At 36.3% G+C, this 17,421-nt stretch overlaps 1 protein-coding gene across 1 annotated transcript in view; it reads right to left on the bottom strand.

Annotated features, from left to right (window-relative positions):
• Positions 1 to 17,421, bottom strand: part of Isha (Insulator su(Hw) mRNA adaptor) — a 407,431-nt gene that overhangs the window by 91,116 nt on the left and 298,894 nt on the right. The window lies entirely within an intron of this gene.

Raw genomic sequence — 17,421 nt, forward strand, 5'->3', positions numbered from 1 at the left:
GTTAGTGATTTACTATAAACTAAAATTATGCCTGGCACTAACTTCTTCAATTAGTATATTTTCCATAGTCTGAGGCCTTCAAGTCTAAAGCATTTTTAGTATGAAAATTTTGATATAATGGAAGTGACTTGTTGCAACTGTTTCCATTGACATCCATAATTGAATAGCCTCGACCACATGAAGCATTTGCTGCTAAGTTCTGATGGTTGTGAACAGTTCTGAATTACTTAGTGGATTGTTTCTCTGTCTTATTGTAATTCTGACCTTTTAAGTTATGTTGAAACTCCAAAGGAGCTCATTCTTCCAACTTAGTAATGAGTTTAATGAACAGAATGTTAAGCAAACAGAAATCCTCAGTTTAAAAATGATCTTTAACTTATGCATGTGTATCTTTTCATTTTTATTTGTTTAGCTAATATTTCATACCCTTAGGTCATTTTCACTTCTAATAAGTTTTCCTTTATAAGAAGTTCTAAACCTCCAATCCTTTGGAAAACTTCTTATCTGGGTTCTATTGTATTTAGGAAAGTAAGAAAAAAATTCATATCTTTAATCATTAATTAACAGGCAAAAAATATATTTTTGAAGGGCAAGTCCTGCATATTATCTAAGGGCTAAAAAACGATGGGTTACAAATATCAAATAAAGGATATTTGATAGTCATACCTTCCATTATATAAAGAAATTTTTACTTTATATTTATGAAATGCTTTGAGTACATTAGCTGTTGAAAGTTCTGTCTTTTGATTTGCACAACGGATTGGGTTTATTGCTAAGACCTTTAGCAAAACTCTGGCTGTTTAAAAGTATGACTATTTCACTAGTTATTCTACTTCATTATGGCTATTTAAGAGTAAGCAGTTCATACATTACAGAGTACATAGAGAGTACAAAAATTTCTCTCTGAATGGAGACTGTTTGAAAGTTTAAAGCAAGATGCTTTGGTAAAAGATTATATAATAAGTGCATTTTTACCTATTAATAGTTAGGATCGGCACATTTTAAGCATGCGCAGATTGCATATTTTATGTACTTAGGTTTAAATTCAATAATTCATTTACCCATATGTAGGGTTCACCAGATGTCCAGCATATCTGGACATTAAAGTTTTTCTTCTACTACCCTCTGTCCAGTTGACATTTTAAAATTTGGTGATGTGTCTAACTTTTCTTTCTATAAAATGCATCTTCCATATACTATACAGATAGTTTAAAGCATGCTTCTGACTGGAAAGCAAATACGAAGATAAGAAAATTCTTACAACCATCACTTCCTTTCACTCTGAAATTCCTACACAGGGTATACGACCACTGAGTGCCTACTTCTAATGGGATAATGGGCATGGATACTCAGAGCTGCCTTCTATGTGACTGTTTCTTTTTGTTTTAAAACATGATAATGACATGAATGGCACTCAGGGTATTCCTTGTCATCAACTGCCATGCACCATGGAAAATAATTATGTTACCATAAACAGATTCATCAAGAAAATGTCAGATTAGTATACCTTAAACTTTCTGTATGTTAGAATTAATGAAAGTATTTTGTAATTTTTTGAACTATGAAATAAAACTAATATATTTGAATTTTTTTCATTCTTTCCACAACTATCATTAAGATTTTCCCCTTCCCTTTGCTTTTTCTGCAAAAATTAAGGAATTTATTCATACTTGCTCAATATTCTGAAAGTAAAGAAATATTAAACACCATTTACAATTAGTATAAGATAAAAGCCAAGTAACTTAACTTGCCATTTTTTTTTTTTTTTTTTTTTAACAGTTATATAAAGCTGTTGTGTTACTCCTGTGTCAACAGTCTATTTACAATAATCACAAAAAAATGCTGTATGTTAAAAAGAAGGGAAAACAATTTTTTTTTTTTTTCCAATGTGACCTCAGTTCTTGTCTGGCTCTGCCTGGCATTTTCACTTTTGATGTCCTCCTTTTTAATTACAGGTATCTGGTAACCTTACCCATGTGCAGCCGCAGATGAAAAAAAAAATTTTTTTTTTTTTTTTTTCAGGATCTTCTTTTAAAGGGTAAATTCCCTTCCTAACAAATCTACTTTTAAGTGTGGATCTGATTCCAAATTTTAGTTTGAAAATTATTATCTAGTAAGTTAAATATTTTTATTTATCAGAATTCAAGAGAACCATGTATTTCAGTCTTAGCTTACAAGGTAATTCCAATACCCACCCTAACAGTTAATTATAAGCCAACTGTTATTTTTTTTTTTTCTATGCCATGATTTTGAAAAATGTATTACTTTTTTTTTTCTTTCTTTCTTTCTTCCAGTTAGGCCCTTGAAGATGAATCACACTAAGCCCAGGCATCTGCAACTAAATTTATTTATTTATTTTTTAAATTAAAACCCCAAACAAGAGGTATTAGAACCTCTAGTACTTAGTACCTTGCTTGGGTTGGAAGTTGAGAAGATGAAAGAAGATATTTGTTGGCATTAGACTTGAACTTCTGTAGACTGTAATTCCATCATTATTACATCCATCATATTAATAAATCTATCACACAGTTGCTAAATAACTTCTTAAAACAGATGAAATTAGAAATTAATAACCCATGCTATTTTTTTAATTTAAAAGCTGGATTTGATTCAGTACAGATAACACTTTAATTTCCCTGTTAAGATATTTTAAAATATCATATTCTTTAGGGTTAGCGAAAAGATCCACTGACAGAGAAATGCATTTTTTAAAATTATTATTAGCCATATGGTGAAAGGAAGCCTGAGGCTTCAGAAAAAAAAAATAAATAAATAAAATAAAATAAAAATAATAATAATTTTCTGAATTACCCCGAGAGAGAGAGAGTCAGAAGTAGAAGGGAATCACCAAGAAAGAGAAGAATGATGATATCCAACTCAGGACCCTGGATGTGCCAAGCCTATACTCACCAGATGTGAGCCCATGGTGGAACATGTCTAGCATATATTGAAATGTAGGAATTCCTTGGGAAGATCTGTACCATTTTAAAACTCAAATCCAGCTTTTTAGTGATATGCTAATGAAGTCTGTTGCAGTTACATTTTTACAAATGGGGTTCTGATATTAAATAATTTGTTATACAGTTTTCTGTAATTATGCAGAATATTGTGGCAAATGTGTATATCCCTCTAAGTCAAAATTGGTGATATCCCCACTCATTGTAGGATAATTCTAAGGTAAACAATTAAAAGTAAAGAGAGAGTCCTACTTACCTTGTTTATAATGGTGTCTTCCTTTCAGGGTTTCTTTTTTTTATTTTTCTCTCTCTCTCTTTCTGTATTCTTTAATTTTTGTTCCTTGTAAGTGGTTAGACAGATTATGCATCCTGTCTGTTTATGAACATGCTGCAAAATTTATCATCTTGCTTGTTTCAATGAATGAACACATTCATTTCTCTATTATGCCACATACACATATATTAAAATTTTTACCATTCCTCTAAGTAGTGCACCAGGGTACCAGCATGCTATATATTCAGGTGTATGGCTTCAGTCTGATTCTGTGTTGGAGATGGAATGGTGCACTTGTTGCTGCATTATAGACCTGTCACTGAGATGTATATATATATGTCCATTTATCGCCACCCTGTACCTTGCATATCTAAGGCGCCTCCGTAGCCAGGTGGGAAGGAGCAGCAGTGCGTAGCACACGCTTCTTGATTAGACCGGGGTTCGAGCCCGTCACCACCAAATACGGAGGATGCGGAAAGGTTAAGGAATGACCGCCGCATATCCTGGAGCAATATGGCCTTAGTTGCTAATGCTCCTAAAAAAAAAAAACCAAAACCAAAAAACTTGCATATCTAATAGACTGTTTGGTTTCAGGTGGTAGAATGTCTGTTTTCATGCAGATCTGATGGTAGCTAACATGCTTGAATATGTTACAGGTTCTCTGTTGTGGTAGCAATCTCTAAGAGATTACATGAACAGTAGTTAGTTGAATGTATAATGTTTACTGCATTGGTTTTGGTAGAATGCCATCTTACTGTATATTGAAAATATCAGTTTATTACAATAATTTGCAATTAGCAAATTCTAAGAATAGTTATTTTGTAGAAATGATTGAGGAAGTGCTATGTTCCTTTAAAAAAGGTTCAGTGATGCCCGATACCTTGCTTTGATGGTTCAAGGTAGTATGTTTCAGGAGATATCTCTGAGTGCATGCACTGCAAACCATTGTTTGGTTTCGGAAACAATCCTCACGTGCTTTATTCTCTTGTTACTAGAAAATCATTTTCCAAGGTGTGTACATCTAGTGCTTACATGTCTCTCATGCTAAATTACTAGTTATTTATTCATTTCTCAACATAGCAGCACTGGATGAAGTGATTTTGGTGCTTGGTGTGTATTTTAAATCTGTATATGCATAACTCACCATATGGGTTCACCATTGACTTTTCATAATTTCGTATCCTTGTTCAAATGAATTGTGCTCATGAATCCTATAACAAGAATTTTCACAACCAACTAGATGTTCTGTGGTTCCTATTTACACCTTAAACTTAATTACCTTTTGTGTACCCCTTGAAAATTGTGAAATGGACTTGAACAAAGGCTTGTTTGTTTGTTTGTTGTGGGCTTTTAAGGCAAAAGGGCAACATGGCCATAATGTGCATTGAACGAAGGCATGAGAAACAAACATTTACATGTGAAACTATGAGGTTCAAGTTTAGTGTTTTAGTAAACTGATTTCATGTTTATAAGTTTTGTATGTTTCTTTGTGGGGCTGATTTATCAAGACTGGGACTTCACTTGTTGCTAGATAACTGGATATAAAAAGGAGTGTTAAGTCTATAACAGCAGTTTCCAATGGGATCATTTTTAAAAATCTGCATTGGTATTTGGTTTGTCATGCCAGGATATAATAATGAGGATGCTAACATAGAACACAACATTTGTAAACCAGCTGAGTCACATCAACATCAAGCTGAGAAACAAGTTGCTTGTTTAAAATACAATTATATTTACAAAATGCATATTATATTACAAATACACACTTTCGTGAGTGGGACATTAAGCAAGTGCTTTTGTGACCATGATTCAAGCCTCTGTGACTGCTAAATATGGGTGTTCTTTCTTATATTATCTCTATCTGTGGTTTTCCTTGAGTATAAACAAAAAATTTAATTATCTATCAATGATTTTCCTATAGTTATAATATGAACACACTGATTAAATCTGCATTATTATGAATTATCTGCCAGATTTAAGGTATGTGATACCAAAAATAAACATCTCATTCTCTCTCTCAAGTCTCTAATCCCAGGGATTCCCAACCAGTGTGCTCTGGCACTTTGGTGCCATAAGATTAGGAAAATCTCTGAGTTCAATGACAATTGCTCTTTACGTGTGCCTCTGGTAACAAAGGTTGGTTGGTTGTTTCACTTTTTTTAATGGCACACCAGCAGCTATGGCCATAATGCAACTAGTCCAGACAAAATGTGGTACAGCCTCCATCCAACCACCCAAAATTCTAGTTCTCTTTTGTTGACTCTTACAATAATTTTTCTCTTCAATTACAACTATTAAATGCTCTCTCTCCTTAGTACATGCTTAATCTATTTTTTTTTCTTTTTTTTTTCCCCCATTTTCTTATAGTCATCATATTTCAGTTTTCTCCTACCCTTTTCAATACTTCCTCATTTGTAACCCCATCTTTCAGTTTTATCTTTTCAAGCCTCCTCCACACCCATATCTCAGCCCCATAATGCATGATGCTCTATAAAAAAAATGTTTAATCAATTCTTTTGCTTAACTTGATATCTATTCTCCCTGTAAATATCTGCTTTCTCTTCTCAAATGCTACCTGCTCACTACAATTCTAGTTCTGATTTCCTGACTACTCCATTACTTGTTAGTAGACTATCAAGATATTTGCATTTACCACTAATATCCTGTATCACGCATTTTAAAAGTTATTTCTTTTTCATCTCTTCCTACCATTGTAACTCTAGTCTTATCAAAATTTATTTTCATCCCATATCCTTTGCAATTTTTCTTAAGTCTCACCGACAACAAAATATGTAACCACTCTTCTGTATCAGATATATCAGCATCATATTATCTGCAAATCTCAATGTACAATTTTGCCCCCATCACTACACTTTTCTGTCTTGTATTTCATCCCTCTTTCTATTTATTACCTATGCATATATACTGAGCGATATTGGGGAGAGACAACGTCCTTTCCTCATTCTATAATAACAGATTATGAATTTTCTTTACCTTGTAGAGGATATAGTTACACAGAATATCCAACATTTCTTAGATTGATATTATGCATAGTTTATTTCAATAGGTTGCTGGTTTTTATTATTTATTAGTGCCATATGGTGCTATGCGCATTGTCTGTACAAGTTTGCATTCATGGGCCATTTGCATGTTTCAACAGAAAATGCTTTGAAATTCATAGATACACTATCTAAACAACTCCTCTTTTATGCATAGTAAATAATTTTAACTAATTTTATACAGGAAAATGGATTTTTAATGTCACAAAGAGACAAAAAATAATACTTAGTAGGGGACCCATTTGGCACAAGAAGGTTTAGAAAACAGCAGTTTAGAACATAACTGGCTGCAATTAATTTACTGTGGTTCCTACTTTTAGGATACTTATTCTAAAAGTGATAGTTATAAAATATCTGCATTTTTGTATAACTTGACTAATTATACTATGAATTGTGTGAAGCTTAGTGTTTGGTATCACTTCAGTGAACTGATGTTTTGTATACTGCAAGTTAAAAATGAAGTAATTGTAATATATAAAACCAAGTATTAAATGTGTTTATAACTATTCTTTGAAATATGCACCATAACTATACCACTGCATATCATCAGAATATCTAATCATCCTACAGCCCTGTCTATCAATGAGTTACTTTGAGTAATTTCTTATTTTATTTTTCTATTCAGCTTGGAAATCTTATTGGCAGAAGTCACTGGTCTTTGTATGCCCTTGGGGTTACTATCAACACAAACATTTTGGGAGATGATTCAAAACAGTACGTTTAAGTTATATTTTTAATGGTACTTTGTTTCTTTTTCTACTTTCATAAATATCCTTGGTTCAGACTCTGGTTTGGTTTTTAAAAAATGAACATAAAGTGTGATTAAAATGTTTTGGGACTGACTTTGTAGCTTGAAACTGTAGTGTTATAGTGAGTTGTGACCTGTAACATGTTTGCAACTCACCTAGACTGAGTAATGTAGGAATCATCTGTTTATTTGCAGTCACTAAGAAATGGAATGTTTTGAACAGAATTGCTTTATGTTTATCACTGCATTTTAAAATGAATGATTTTACTCAGTGAATCTGCATAAAATTTTTCTTACGAATTAAGGAAAGTGTATACAAAACCCCCACAAAATGGTTAAAACAACTTTTGGAGAAGAGACTGTAGTTCAGACTTTTCAGCGGGCATTCACAAGTTTAAAAAGGGCCACCTGTCTGTCAAAGATGATATTTGCACCTGGCCACCCTTCAACTTCAAAACAATGATTTAATTGCTTGTGTTTGATTTGATCAGGAGTGACTGATGTTTCAATATATGCTAGTGAAACTGGTATTTCTTATAAGATGTGTCAATCATTTTTAGCATAAGAATTTGGGAATATGATGTATTTCGGCTAAGTTAGCATCTCATCTCTTCATTGATGATCAGAGGGAGAGTTCTCTCATCAGATTTTGTCAACACATTTTTCTTCTATCATTACTGGTGAGAGATAGTGGGTGTTCTGCTGTGACCAAGAAAAAAAGACACAGTCCTCTCAACGGAAGACTCAGTCTTCTGCAAGGCTCCAACAAAAGCAAGGTATTTTGATGTTGTAATGAAGATCATGTTTAAATTGTTTGATTCTCAGAACACTGAGAATCAAACAATTATGAATTTCTGTGGTCAAACAGTGAATCAGGAATACTACAAAACAGTTTTCACAGTGACTGCAAAAAGCAAAAGGCCAGAAAAGAGGGCTTAAAGGAACTGGAACTTGCGCTTCACAACAAAACTCCCTACACACTTGGCACTTTCCATTCAAGAATTTCTTATGAAGCACTTCATCGCTATGGTTCTCCATCTACTATACTCACTGGATTTAGCTTCATGTGGTTTTCTTTTTTTTCCCAGCTTAAAAAATGATCTTGAGAGGTAACATCTACAATGATTCAGAAAATTATTCAGAACACAAGAATGATTGCAGAAGTGCAGGGGTTGTCAATATACAGTTTCAAGGAGATTACTCTGAAGGCTACTATTTTGAAGACTACTACTTCAATCCAAACAGCCAGTTAGCTTCATTTCTGAAACATTAGTTCAGTCTCAACTTTTTGACTGCACCTCATACTGGCCCAGGTATATTGAATAGTGGTTGGCTTTTTGTGCAAATAATGATTTTTGGCTGGCTTTTTTGATATTAATTCATTTCATGTTTTTCCCCACTGCTCAATTATCTCGAAGAGCTCCACCTCCCCATGGTCTGGGCAGCTGGGAGAGAGAGCTTTTCATTTTCTTATTTTTTCAAAATTTTGTGATATTTTCGGCTTTGATTTCTTGTCTTAGTACTTATATCACCATGTGTGTATATTACTAACATTATTAATTAGTTCTTTAGTAATATTAAGTTGTTTTTAACTAAATTAATTAATTTAAGATGACCTCTAGGAAGAGGTTACCTGTTCCTCTGGTCGACATACCACAGGAACTTCAAGAAGAAGAGCCTAAATAAAAGAGGAGCCAGTAGTTGTTCTATGTGATATCAGAGGGAGTAAGGTGGATCCTGAAGCCTCTAGAAGAGCCACCATGTCTGGTTCCGATGATACCAGGAAAGGCCCAGTGACTAAACCAAAATCTTGAGTTAGGTTGACAGTATTCCATGCAGCTGAAGCTGCAGAGGAAGAGATATTTGATGGTGTTCAACCTCCCTGACCTAAGAGAAGGGACAGGACAAAGGTTCTTGCTACTTCAAAGAAGCAGGATGATTAACCCGAAGACTCCACTCGACTGAAGGTCAGAGTGGAGGAAAAGAGATCAATGCAGGATGTGTGAAGCCGGGATGGCTTGGCACTCTTGAAAGATTCGAACAAGAAGTTGAGAGACCTGATTATGGATGATGGGATGTACTAGAAGAAATAGTACAGGAAGCGACTATCGAAAATAATACTTTAAAGGAGCAACTTTTCCAAACTGCTGCTTGAGTACCATAAAAGAAGACTTATGCAGATGTTGCTAGATCTCTGATGGAGGAACAACCTGCAACAAAAACTGTAATAATAAAGGCAAAGACAGATCGTTTTGCCACCAGCGACAAAGTAAAGACAACTGTTGAAGACTATTCGGCTGGCATTACCAAACACAAAGGTGATTGCTATAAGGCCTATCAGGGATAGGAGAGTTGCTTTAGAGGCCGCTATTAATCTGGATATCACAAAGATAACACTGTTCGAAGATGAAGGCACTGGGCTGGAGGTCCAGCGGCCTCACAGGAGATGCCCAAAGATAGTCATATTTGATATTGATAAAGATGTGACTAGATTGCAGACAATGAACTTGCTATACTCAGTAGGGTCATCAATCAAGTGATGGCCCTCTGGGATATACTACAAGAAATATTACAGGAAGTAACCATTGAAAATAAGACTTTAAAGATACAACTTTTCCACCTTATTAAAGAACTATGGGATAGGAATCTCTCCGAGTGTGGGATCTCCCAAGAACAAGTGAGCTCCGGCATTACAATCTTCACTAGGAACAAAGCCAGAGGATCAGCTGGCCATAATTTTATATTAGAAGTAACTGGATCAACCAGAAAAGTCCTAATTAACAGGGTTAGAGTGTATGTTGACTGGAGTTTTCATCAGGTAAGGGATCTCCTGATGCATATCCAATGCTACAAATGCATGTGACTAAATATTGCCGGGATGAGGTATTCTGTGGCCACCCTTTTAAGGAGGCCACTCTTTTAAGAACTCTAAATCTGTCAGCTGCTGGAGGTGAAAATGCTCTTCTGGACACTGTGAAGTCAATCGACCATGGCCAGAATTTTCCAGGCTTTATATATATTTAAGCGATGAAATTACTATGGAGAGTAGCTCTAAGTATATTGTTATGCAGATTAATGCACAGAGGGCACTTAATATAGCCTTGCAGTTGGCAATAGCTACTGAGGACATGGACACTGAGGAGATAAAAGTGGACATGGTGTCGTTGCAGGAGCTCTATACATTTTGGGGACACATTATTGGTTACCCAAGGCGGTACAGGGTGGTGGAGTCTGGAAAGGTCCCATATGCAGCACTTACAATGGCAAATCCAGACCTAATGGTCACAATGATTCAACCTTTGTGTGATGCACGTGATGTATGTGCCGAGATTGTGGGCCCCCTGGCACCATCTACACTGGTGTTCAAAGAAAGTGCATCACCTAGGAATTTTACATTTCTAACCCCTTTTCATGATGTTATGTTACATTAATGACTAGCATCACAAACAGAAATATAAACAAAAGATATTTATTAATAGTTAAGGCAAAGATGCTAAGTAATATTTAACAGGTGCTCTCAAAATGTTCCAAAATGAGCATTTGCAACCTTTATACAACAATTTTGGTAAACACGACAATTATGGCTGAAATATTATCAGAAGCCCTCAATTTGCTTCAGTTTATCATTTTAAATGGAAAACAAAATGAAAAGTTCACCAGGGTGCAAACTAATATTCAGTTGAATCGCCTCTGGCCCTGATGACAGCTGCACACCTTCAATGCATTGACAAGCTCAATTTCTGAAAATAATCAACTGATATGCATGGTTCCAAACACAAATTATGGCTTCCTGAAGTTCACGAAGGGTGTTTGGTTTCTTTCTGGCAACTGCAGATTCCAGACAATGCCAACAGTTCTCTATAGGATTCAGGTCCAGCCGGGCTGTTTCCTGGACAGCTAACAGTTGTAATGGACCATTCATCCAACCATTTTTTCACCTGTAACAAATGTAAACACATTACTATCAAACCTCTAATGCAGAAATGAAGCTAAAGTAACTACAGAAGTGCTACTTACACTTTTTGCCCGATGACAAGGAGCAGAGTCATCCTGAAAGATGCAGTTAATTGGCAGGTTGAAATGGCCTCTAATGGTTGGCAGCAATTTGCCTTCCAATATAGTCAGGTATCCATTGGCATTTATGGAACCTTTTATAAACTGCAGGTGACCTACTCCGCGATATGAAATGCACCCCCATATCATTTGGCTAGTAGGGAATTTCACGGTAGACACCATACAGTCTGGATGATATTCTTCACCAAGTCTACAGCGAATCGTTTGTCTCCCATCAGAGCCATACAGGTTGAATTTCTTCTCATTCGAGAAAATAACCGACTTCCACTGCTTGGGCATCCATTTGACATGCTCCTCACACCAAATTAATCGGGCCTTTTTCATTTTTTTCTGTGAGGAGGGGCTTCTTCTTAGTTCGACAGGCTACAAGTCTATTTTTGAAGAGGCATCTTCTGACCGTTACTGCACTTGCTAGCACTCCTGTATGTCCTTCCCATTCTCTTTTCAGCTCAGACGAAGAAGCTTTACGGTTTTTAAGGCATAAGCACTTCAAAATGCCATCCTGTTTTGGTGTAGAGACTCGTTTGCGTCCGGTTCCTTTTTTCCTATCAGCAGAACCAGTATTGTTGAGTTTAGAAAGAAATCTACTCACAGTGCCATTACCTTTGAACTGATTCCAGATGTGTTACCTAGAGCTTGGGTCGATACAAGAGGTATTGTACAAATGATGTAAATTGGGAGGTTTTCCTTGCCTTGATGCGAAGCTCCTTAGAGGGGTGTGACCAGTGTTCTGCATCAAAAAAGGCAGATTTGTTAACTTCTGTGGCACAACAACTTTGAGAAAATAAAGATATCTCCAACGAAGTGTACCGTGGTGGACACCTATGCTGGCAGACCTATAATGTCGGGTCCAGAAGGCCAGGAAGAGAGAGTACCAGAGAATTTGAGGGATATACTCTCGAAGTATAACACAGACCAAGAAGGCTTTAGGAGAAGTTTTGTGGAGAACCAGGGATCAGCTGATCGCTAGTCAACTGTGTACAAACTTATTACTGATAAAAATGTACTGTCACAAAATAATGTCATCAATGACAACAGATCGGGGTGAGACATAGAGTGAATCGGCGTCAGTAATTTTAGATAAGTTGATTTATAAGGAAACCTTGAATAATGAAGAGCAAACAGCTTTTGTTAGTCATTGAATTGTATAATACAGAGGGGAGCAAGCCTCCCACCTTTGGAGGCGGAGATTATTAAGAAGGTTCACTGGGAAGTCCTGGTCCTTGATTTGTTTAATTCCTGCCTGGAAGAGGGTGTATTCCCTCTGGTCTGAAGAAGACGGTACTGAAGGTGATCCTCAAGGACTCGGAGAGGTCCATGAATGAGCTACGTTCATATCACCACACTACACTTCTCCCAGTTTTGGGGAAGTTGTTGGAAATATTTGCCCTGGGACGAATGGAGAGATACTATAACTCTCAGGGTCTGACCAATTTATCATAGTATGGATTCAAGAATAGCTCCTCTGCTGAGGATGCCTCTCTGAAGTTATTACATGGAAAATGAATATGTGGGACAATATGTCCTGGGCCTGTTTGTGGACTTTCAGGGGGCATTCCATACTCTGTGGTGGAGCAGTGTCTTCTGCAGGGCTGGAGCATCCCTTTGCCCTGCCTTTTGAAAGATTGCTTTCATCAAAGGCAGATAATTATAAGAATAGATTATACTGACCAGATCAGGACAGTTGAGACAGAATGACCACAGGGTTCAGTCCTTGGGCCTGCCTTATGGAACTGGGGGTTGGATGAATACCTGTCCTTGCATGACGTTGAAGAGATTATAACAGCAGCTTATGCAGATGATATTGTTTTCCTCGTTGGAGGAAACTCTCATAAGGAACTTGAGGAGTGGGCACAAGCCTGCTTGACTTGACTACTAACATGGGATTCACTGCATAAGTTAAATGTTTCTGCACATAAGTCAATGGCTGTGCTGCTGAGGGGGCAGCTCAGCTGGACACATTCCACCCCATTTGTTGTTCTGGGGACTTCTCTCTTCAGGTAGTCCACAAAGTGGTGTGCCTTGAAGAGAGAGAGACATTTCTGGCACATCAGTTACTTGCAGGAGAGGGGTGAAGCAGACTTATGCTAAGCTTCAATGAGTCACCTCTGTTGATTGGGGCATTAAGGGAAGGCCCTCCACCACGTTTATGAAAACTCATGTCTGGCAGATCCTTCTCTCTGCACAAAGGTCTGCTCTTCTGGGCATTACCCAAGCATAGCATATAGAAAGGTATCCACCAGGGTGCTTTGCATTTTGGCTGGAAAGATCCCAGCAGATTTACTGGTACCGAAAGCATACTTAAGGTACTGTCTGAATTGTGCATGTGTGTGTGGGAGGGGGCCCCGACTGGCATTTGGAATCTGGTTGTGCCTGGCGGATGAGGCCTTGGATGTAACAGTCGATCGGAGGAGGAAATGATGAGCTTGGGGTCATTTGGCAGAACCAATAGAAAAAGGTCAACAATTGTATGCCTTTATACCCTCTGTGCTGACAGTCAGCTGGCAAAGACTATGGCTCTGGCTTGGCTTGGTTGTCTGCTGTGTCCTGACCAGACATGGCTTGAAGTCAAGGTTGCTACAGCTGGAATTGGCAACCTCAGACCTGTGCTCTTGTGGGGAGTCAGAGAATGACCTTCATATCATGCTGACTTGCCCCAAATTACTCTGACCTCCAAGCAAGGGATGCTCACTCTCACTCAGTCCACTTTGGTGGAGCTTTGCCTTGATAAGGAATTTTTTGGCAGATTGACTGAATTTGTCCCAGGTGCTTTTTTTGCACTGATGATTTTGCTAGATAGGGTGACCTACTTCCTCATGGTGGGGGTGGAGACACTGTTCCCATCACAAGGCTAAAGATCGTTCTTGCTTAATTGTTGTTTTGTTATTGAGCTATGCTATGTTGAGTCGTATTAACATGACTAATATATTAACCTTGAATGAGTTAAAAATACACTCACAGCTGAGAACTGTTGCATATGGGTGAGAGCCCAGGAGGCAACGAGAATAAGTGCTAACACAAATGACAAATGCACCTCATACTCTGCTTGTATGGTAAGTTAAGATTGTTTTGGCCTTTGTTATCAGTTGCTGATATGTCAGGTTATTGATACATCAGCAACTCAGACCATATTGCATTACTGTGTGTTATGTCTGTACAAGTGGGCGTTCGCAAACTGATTTGCACGTTGTGTTATCTTAAAATCCTGGAATAACTCACAGGGGAACACTACTCCCTCTGCCTGAGAATGGCTAACTACAGTCTTGACCAAAGAGAACTTCTAGAAATTTCTCCAGTAGTTAACAGAGCTCTCCAAAACCAGCAATAGCAGCAAACCACTATACTGCTATGGAAGATGTTTTGGCTTTTAAAAATAGATCTGTTTCTTACGTAACATGGATTATTATGAAGTCAATAGATAATAGGTCAATATTATGACATCTGATGTGAATAACACTGCTGATCTCTGGCCTGGAGAAAATCTGATAATTTAAAAAAGGGTCACAAGCTTTGACTGCTAAAAGGGATAAACAGAGAGGAAACAGATGACCCCCCCCCCAAAGCACCAATTAAGGAAAGCAAAATAGTTTCTAAATTTTTGACTGGGTGGTAATGATTATTTTAATATTCATTGAATGGAGAATCCTATGTTACTTTATATTTCTCATATATCAATTCCAATTGAAATTAATAAATAAATGAATAAATAAATATACCTAATGTAGTTTTAAAACTGATGATTTATCAATGCAAGAGTTGTAGAATTACAAAATAATCAATCAGTGGTAGTTTGCTTGTACATACATACAATGTCTAGCCCAACATACAATTATGGAAGAAATTAGTGCATTGATCTACCCTATGATGGACCTTTTATTATTTAGACTTTTTCTTTATGTATCTTATGTAGTGTGCAAATTCCTTTCTCTGGCCTAATATAGCTGTCCTGGAGGGGGAGGGGGGGAAGAGAATCCAAATACTTTATTTCATATATACTCTCCTCATGGACACTTCATTACACAAAGCATCCTATCCACTGATGGAGAAAATGATATGTGTTGGAGGGAGGTAGTGGTTTGAAACAACTAAACAATTAAAAAAAAAATAATAAATACACACTCTTTTACCATACAAGGTAAGATATATCAAAATTTTATCATCACCATGTATACTTAATACAACAGTATTGGACCCAGAGACAGGTTTCAGTGGGATACAAAATGCCTGCTTGGGCCAAAAAAAAAAAACAAACAAACAAAAAAAATTTTTTATAACTTTACTTAAAAATTATGTAGTGCTGTAAGTTTTTTAACATTTTCTCCAAAATTTCTATGTATGGCATCATCACCTGCTCACACTTTGATGCTGAAACTAATGCTGCATTTGTTCTATCCTCTGGGGATTCACTCTCTTCCATTTATGCTTGGAAATCACATTATCACACAAACATATACACCCCCATTCACTTAAATTTGAAAAATTTATTTGGTAATCTCTGTGGAGATTATACTTTTGTACTGAACATAATCTTAAAATTCTTTTATTACCCACCAGCAAAGTGTATAATTTCTAATGACATGGAAATGTAGGAATTTTCTTAGAGGACAAAAATATAAATGCTTATAGCCATTTACAAAGATTTCTCATCCCCCTTTTCTTACTGATCAACAAATGAATATGGACTTCAAATATAAAATGCTATTTTCATATTATTATTATATTTTGAAAATGCAATCTTCTGATAAGTGTTTTTTCAGCAACTTTAAGTGTAATATTTAGTTATAGTTAATACTAACGAATTTTTCTAGGTAGTTACTAATAACAATAAGCATTATGAAAATCAAATATTGTATTCTTATTTGTACTAATTATTTTTATTAAAATTGAAAGAAAAAAAAAAAAAAAAAAAAACATCTTAAGATGCAAGTTCAAGTTTTAAAAAAAATTTTGTTTTGTAACATCATCTCATTCAACTTCTTTAGAATAATCCACTTAGCACTAATCTGGAACTCCTGAAGGCCGCATCATAACATACATGAGTAAAACCTGCTCCTTTGCATTTGTTTGTTTGTTTGCAGGTTCCAAGGAATTAAAAACTTTGATGATTATATCACAATTTCTAAATATCCAAATTGTAAATATGTCACTTCACCATGAGTGTAGGCACAGACAATCCTCATTTATGACATTTCTATTTACATCATTTTGTTACAATGGCATCAGCATTATATAATACCTTTTTCAGTGGGAGTCAGAATAGTTTTTCATCACATAATAAAAGAGTATGCCATTTGTTGTGCTGCTGTGCACTGCCACATATGACATAACTGGGCAATACTTTTCTATAGGTTTTTCTAACCCACACACTGACAATAACAGTATATAAACAGTATCCAAACTGCCAAAAATCTAAATATGCCTGGAAAATGGTCAGCAGGTTCAGCTACATACACTAGTAAAAAAAGTCACGGAAAGCAATCGCTTCAGTGGTGGAATTAGAAATGGTAAAATAATTTGATATGGATGAATGTGCAATGCACATAAGTCAAACATTTAACACCTCAAACCATGGTGCTCAATTCATATAAATGCTGCTAGAATTATTATAGCAAAACATCTGGTTAAGAACAATAATGAGACTGTTTAGCTTGTGGAATGATGACAAAACCTTGGATATCGTTTTTTAGGAGCATTAGCAACTAAGGCCATATTTGCTCCGGGATATGCGGTCGTCATTCCATGACCTTTCCGCATCCTCCATATTTGGTGGTGACGGGCTTGAACCCCAGTCTAATCAAGAAGCGTGTGCTACGCACTGCTGCTCCTTCCCACCTGGCTACGGAGGCACCTCCTTGGATATCAAGAAATTTACCGCAATTAGATAAAAGCTGCACATTTTTCCATATCCATTTAGAATTACTGTATGAAGAAAAACTAGGATAGTAACCTTACTTGTTCTGGATAATACATAAGGATATCCAGTTGAATTACAGAATTTAGTTGATAATATTAGGGTTGTAAACACAGTAGAGCAGTCAGTTCAAGTCAGTTTATGCCACAAATAATGGTGATATTTTTTGAACATTATCTTGCAGGCTCCTCTGATTCTGTGACCATCCAGGATTATTACAGCAAATAGAGTGTGGAGTGAATGTCACAGAAATGTAAGCAAGCCAGCTCGAACAACAAATGGCAAAATTTATCCTAAAATACTTCAAATTATTATTCATAAATAGCATCTCACAATAAAGCATTGTCTGCTTGTAGCAATTTTTCAACTGAAAAATGTTTCCATTCAAGTTATTTCAA

The sequence above is a fragment of the Mastigoproctus giganteus genome, chromosome 8, assembly GCF_048544385.1.
Source record: "Mastigoproctus giganteus isolate SK-2022 chromosome 8, ASM4854438v1, whole genome shotgun sequence".
Classification (NCBI taxonomy): Eukaryota; Metazoa; Arthropoda; class Arachnida; order Uropygi; family Thelyphonidae; genus Mastigoproctus; species Mastigoproctus giganteus.